The sequence below is a fragment of the Syngnathus leptorhynchus genome, chromosome 5 (assembly GCF_054491065.1).
Source record: "Syngnathus leptorhynchus isolate UIUO chromosome 5, UIUO_Slep, whole genome shotgun sequence".
NCBI lineage: Eukaryota > Metazoa > Chordata > Actinopteri > Syngnathiformes > Syngnathidae > Syngnathus > Syngnathus leptorhynchus.
In genome coordinates this window covers 4,657,501-4,663,572 of record NC_141199.1, presented here as the reverse complement: position 1 = coordinate 4,663,572, position 6,072 = coordinate 4,657,501, and the positions used below count along the sequence as shown (strand labels likewise).

At 62.6% G+C, this 6,072-nt stretch overlaps 1 pseudogene; it reads left to right on the top strand.

Annotated features, from left to right (window-relative positions):
* The first annotated feature begins 483 nt into the window (after positions 1–483).
* LOC147056281 (28S ribosomal RNA) overlaps positions 484–6,072 on the top strand; it is an 8,031-nt pseudogene continuing 2,442 nt past the window's right edge.

Here is a 6,072-nt window from a genome sequence, read left to right as displayed (position 1 = left end):
CGGGGGAGGTCCGGTCGACACACCGGCCTCGGCCCCCCACCCACCGTTGCGCGACGTCACCGTCCGCCCTGCTTTGCCGCCCCCCCTCCCCCTCGCCAACGCGCGCTCCACTCAGCCGGCGGCGGACGCTCGCTCGCCATTGAACTGGTCTAGGGCGGCACGCGGCCGGGAAGGATCGACCCGGTGCCATCGCGACACCGCCCGCTCGGAACTTACCCCAAACAGTGCGGCGGGCACCCAACTAACGGCCCTCCTTCGCCAGCCCGGCCCTTCATCCCCTTAAGTGCAGACCCGCGACGTCCGCCCGTCGACCCCCCTGCCGCCCGCAGCGGAGCGGGCCCCCGGGCGCGGCTGCCGGTGGTAACCGTCGCGCAGCCCGCCGCACCGTGGGGTCACCGCCACCGTTCGCGCGAAAGGGGCGCGGGGCGGCTCTCCCGCGGCTTCTCGGAATCAAGCCACGCCGGCCGTAACCCCACTCATTTCCGACCTCAAATCAGACGAGACGACCCGCTGAATTTAAGCATATTACTAAGCGGAGGAAAAGAAACTAACCAGGATTCCCCCAGTAGCGGCGAGCGAAGAGGGAAGACCCCAGCGCTGAATCCCCGCCCGGCCTCGGGCGCGGGAAATGTGGCGTACAGAAGGAGGGGGCCGAGTCCTTCTGATGGAGGCTCTGCCCAGGGACGGTGTGAGGCCGGTAGCGGCCCCCGGCGCGCTGGGGCGCGGCCTTCTCGGAGTCGGGTTGTTTGTGAATGCAGCCCAAAGTGGGTGGTAAACTCCATCTAAGGCTAAATACTGGCACGAGACCGATAGAGGACAAGTACTTTAAGGGAAAGTTGAAAAGAACTTTGAAGAGAGAGTTCAACAGGGCGTGAAACCGTTGAGAGGTAAATGGGTGGGGACCATGCAGTCTGCGCGGGGGATTCAACCCGGCTGGGATTGGCGGCCGCCTAGGGCGTCACGGGGGGCGAACCCTTTCGGGGGCCTCGTCTTCACGCGTGCGACCTCGGAGTCGGACGTCCCCGGGCCGGGCGCACTTCCCCCGTGGCGGTGCGTCGCGACCGTCCCTGGGTTGGGTTGGAAGGGTCTGGGGCGAAGGTCCGTTTCCGCACCCGCGCTGTACAGCGCTTTCCTTACTCCGACTTTGCCGCTTCCCCCCGGGGACGTGGGAGTCTTCGCTGCGCCTTCAGAACAAAGACGTGGCCCGCTCGCCCCAGGCACGGCCGAAAGGCGCGGACCGCTCTCGGTGCGCGTTGGCCTGTCGCGCCGCTAGGGCGGGGATCGGTCATCGAAGTAGGCGTCAGGGGTCCGCGGCGATTGTGGCTGCCCACCCGACCCGTCTTGAAACACGGACCAAGGAGTTTAACACGCGCGAGTCGGACGGCACGAACGAACCCCTATACAACCGGCGCAATGAAAGTGAGGAGCCAGCGCGCGCCGGCCGAGAAGGGATCCCGGCCCCTCCCATGGGCCGGGCGCACCACCGGCCCGTCTCGCCCGCAGCGTCGGGGAGGTGGAGCTCGGGCGCGTGCAATGAGACCCGAAAGATGGTGAACTATGCCCAGGCAGGGCGAAGCCAGAGGAAACCCTGGTGGAGGCCCGCAGCGGTCCTGACGTGCAAATCAGGTCTGACCTGGGTATAGGGGCGAAATACGAATCGAACCATCTAGTAGCTGGTTCCTTCCAAAGTTTCCCTCAGGATAGCTGGCGCTCGTAACGCAGTTTTTATCTGGTAAGAAGCCCGGCTCGCTGGCGTGGAGCCCGGGCGTGGAATGCGAGTGCCCAGTGGGCCACTTTTGGTAAGCTGAAATGGCGCTGCAGGATGAACCGAACGCCGGGTTAAGGCGCCCGATGCCGACGCTCATCAGAGCCCAGAAAAGGTGTTGGTTGATATAGACAGCAGTACGGTGGCCATGGAAGTCGGAATCCGCCAAGGAGTGTGTAACAACTCACCTGACGAATCAACTAGCCCTGAAAATGGATGGCGCTGGAGCGTCGGGCCCACACCCGGCCGTTGCAGGCAAAAGGGAATGCAAACTAGGCCGCGACGAGTAGGAAGGACGCCGCGGTGAGCACGGAAGCCTCGGGCGCGGGCCCGGGTGGAGCCGCCGCGGGTGCAGATCTTGGTGGTAGTAGCAAATATTCAAACGAGAACTTTGAAGGCCGAAGTGGAGAAGGGTGAACAGCAGTTGAACATGGGTCAGTCGGTCCTAAGAGATGGGCGAGCGCTGTTCAGAAGCGCGGGGCGATGGCCTCCGTCGCCCCAGATCGATCGAAAGGGAGTCGGGTTCAGATCCCCAAACCTGGAAAGGCGGAGACAGGCGGAGACAGGCGGAGACAGGCGGAGACAGGCGCGCTCGGCCCGCCGGTGAGCCCCCGTCACCCCTTGAAAATCCGGGGGAGACAGTATAAATCTCGCACCAGGCGGCACCCATATCCGCAGCAGGTCTTCAAGGTGAACAGCCTCTGGCATGTTAGAACAAGGCTGGTAAGGGAAGTCGGCAAATCGGATCCGTAACTTCAGGACAAGGATTGGCTCTAAGGGCTGGGTCGGTCGGGCTGGTGTGCGAAGCGGGGCTGGGTGCGTCCGCGGCTGGGGGAGCGGCCGCTCCGTCCCTCACCCCTCCGCCCCGGCGGATCCGGCGGTTTCGTGCGTGCTGTTAGTTCGGTGGGGGTCAAGGCGCGTGTCGGTCAGGCGCGGGCGTCTCCTCTCGTTCCGGGCGGGCGGTGGGTCGCGAGGTCTGGTGCGGTGTCGGGCGCGAGCCCGCCCTGCCCCCTTCCCACGGGTCGGTGGGCGCCTTGTGGCTTCGGCGCGCGTTCCCCGGCGAGCGCGGTCGCCGGCGATGTCGTGGACGCGGGGGGGACGCCGGGTGGCGGGCGCGGAGGCGACTTTGGACGTGCGGCGGGCCCTTCCCACGGATCATCTCAGCTGCGGCGCCCGTCGGGGCTCCGCGGCGGTGCAGACGTTGGCCGGCCGCTTCCCGGCCCCTTCGGGGGGCGGTGGCGGTCGCGCTCGGCGGCCGTCCGCTCGGTGCGCTCCCGGCGTGTGGCCTCGGCCGGCGCCAAGCAGCTGGTTTGGAACTGGAACGGACCAGGGGAATCCGACTGTTTAATTAAAACAAAGCATTGCGAAGTGTTGACGCAATGTGATTTCTGGCCAGTGCTCTGAATGTCACAGTGAAGAAATTCAACGAAGCGCGGGTAAACGGTGGGAGTAACTATGACTCTCTTAAGCATGGATGCCGGGGGTCAGTGGAACTGGCAACCGCCCAAGGGGAGCAGTCGGAGGTGGGCTGCTCCTCGGTTGTCAGGCACGTCATGTAAGATTGCACCTCCACGTGGTGCCCGCTGGTAACGGCCGTGCACAGCCCTCAATGGCCGGCTAACTAATCAGCCTAGGGGGGGGGCTCCGACTCCTGCTTGCCCCCCCGTACAGTTGGGACAAGGTTTTGGCCAATTCGGACGGCGGCTCTCAATTGGCTGGCATGCAGACTAGAGAAGGGGCTGCATGTCATGGGTGACCTTCTGGACCCGAAAGGTGAGAATTTCTCCCTGAGCGCTACTGAGGCAGCAATAGCGTCTCGGATTCTGCGGTAGGATGACTACCTATTGGCTAGGAGGAAGGTTTATGATCGCTACGAGAATCCTGGGGCTGTCGCCTGTTCCCGGCGATGGTGCTCATGTAGCTCCCATGTTTCCCCGGTTGTCCGTCTGTTCCCAGTGGGCCTCCGAGTATCCCCTGTCCCAACTGACTGATTGGTACACATGACTCGCCTTGTTAGGGCCCCCGCCGGCCTCGGCTTGCCGACGTTGGGTGGAGAGTTCCTGCCCACTGCGAGTCGCCTTGTAGCTCTTTGCAGGCTGGCTTGCGCGTTCGCTCAGCGCCTTGCTGGTACGCCTGGTGTGACTGAATGGTGGCGAGTCTAAGATGATCCGAAGCAGCATGGTGGTGCTGTAGCGCCGAGTGGTAATGAATGGGAGTTGGGTGAGATGTCGGGGCCTAGAGGGACGCCTGCGGACCCGCCTGGCTTCTGCCGAATGTGGTTTCTCAAATCGTAGAGGTACGAGCGAGGTTTATACCCAAGCGGTGGCACGAGGTGCTGCTGGCCACGTACCTCCTAGTAACATTCCAAGAATTGGCTGGGTGTTGAATTCTGGACTGGCCGTGGATGAATAGGTCCGTATTTAGCCCGGACGGTGGAGTTGCTCGCCGGTCGCTGGATGGGTTTACGAGGGGTGAGCTCTGCATGTCTGATGGGGGCCTCTCCTTAGTGGGTCAGACTGTTGGCTTGGCATTGGTTGGGGGCCGACCGGTCAGGTCGAGCCGGCTACTGTTTGGGTTTGATCCTAAGTATGAGTTTAAAGGGAACGGTGACTGTGCTCTGACTGAAGTCGAGCTTCACAGGGTTGCTGGCCTGGGTTAACACAAGGTGCAGAGGCGCGGCTGAATGGGGGGTCGTGGCTGCTCGAGCGACCCCATCGTGACGTGCTTGAGGTTGAGTGCGTGCACGGCATGTGATCAACCGCCTCGGGGGCCACGGGAACCAACCTCTGGGGTTTGCAGAGGGTCCTCGAACGGCCTGTAGTCACTTTTACAGGCCACGGTTGCGAAAACTCCTTTGGTTTGGAAGTCCGTGCTTACAGCTGCAGAGTCGGAGTCACAGTCAGTCTGGCCGATGGAGCGGGTGGACCCAGGCTGGCGAAGCTCCTGACAACTCCTCGGTGGCGCCTGAATTATTGTCCTCCGTTGTCTTGGCTATGAGAGTATAGGCGGCGGGGTCGTGCTAGGGCCACAGCTTGTTCCCGAGAGAGCCATTTTGACAGAGGTGCCTGTGGTATGATCATACGGAGGTGGACCGCTGACATATGATGAGGGTCGAGCAACGTATTGAAACAGGTGAGGTGGATATGGAGGTCCCTGTGTGACGGCACGGAAGGCAGTTAGTTGGGTGAGTGAGACACCTGGCTGCTGCTGCGCTAGTCAAGTAAGCAGGTCAGAGCCTGTACTGACCGAGACTCCTGCTTCGTCCAATTTGGCTAGTCTTGAATGTGATGCTCAGAGTCGAGCCCAGACAGGGCCGGGGGTCAGGCCCCCTTGGACTGGGTCTCGGCTGGGAAGCAACTGATGAGGCTGTCTACCACACGAATGGTGCGTGGAGTCGATGCCAGGGTCCTCAAGGAGTGCAGGACCCGATGGCCGGGTCTGTCGGGAGGCTTGCCGGAAGGTGGGTTGAACGGCAGCCGGTGGTCGCGTTAACTGACTGTGAGGGCTTTCGACTCGGTTTCCTATGATCATGGCCTGTGTGTATTGGGACGCTGGGCATGTGTTGGGTGACTCGTCATTTGTGTAGGCTGCTTGTCGGGGTGGGCTGAGGTGGCACCGGCACCGGGCACACGGCTGCGAGGTTGGGCTGTGGAGAGGAACTTGTCTCTATGACCCCGCCAATCTCGATATGGATTCTCTCGTCCATGCATTCGACCGCTTGCGCCACTTCTCCTGGGGCGACCGCCGAATCGCTGCGCTACCCGTCACTACTGGTCTGACCCGGATTAGCTGCTTGGTGGGGGGACTTTGTCCTGCTCTGGATGGTGGCTCGCTGGACAGGCTGGGTGGCGGTCTGGTAACCAGGGGAACGCTGGCGAAAGGGAAGGGGCGGTGGTTTGTCCCGGCTCGTCTGCAGTCGGGGGGCCATCGCCTAGCATGTTGGTGTTGTATGTCGACACAGTGCACCGTCCCGGCTGCTGTTGTGGGTCCGCCGGTCGTCCGTGTTGGTGGCTTTGCCTGGGACCCCTTTTGGGTCTGGGTACGGGTGTGTGCACGCTCTGTAATGATGAGGTTGGAATCATTGACCCGCGAAGCCTGCGGCTGTGAGGTTACGTCAGGGGAGCAGTCTGAGTGATATCACACGTTGAGCCGCTGCATGCCCTGCCCAGGTTCTGGTGTGGTGGTGGATGATAGGAGAGCCTGCGGGGCGTCCGGGACGAGGTCGTTGGCATGGAAGATTATCTGTGTCGAGGTGTGGTCCTCGTGGCCTCTGAGACTGGACGGTGGCAATGGGGAGTGTCGAGGAA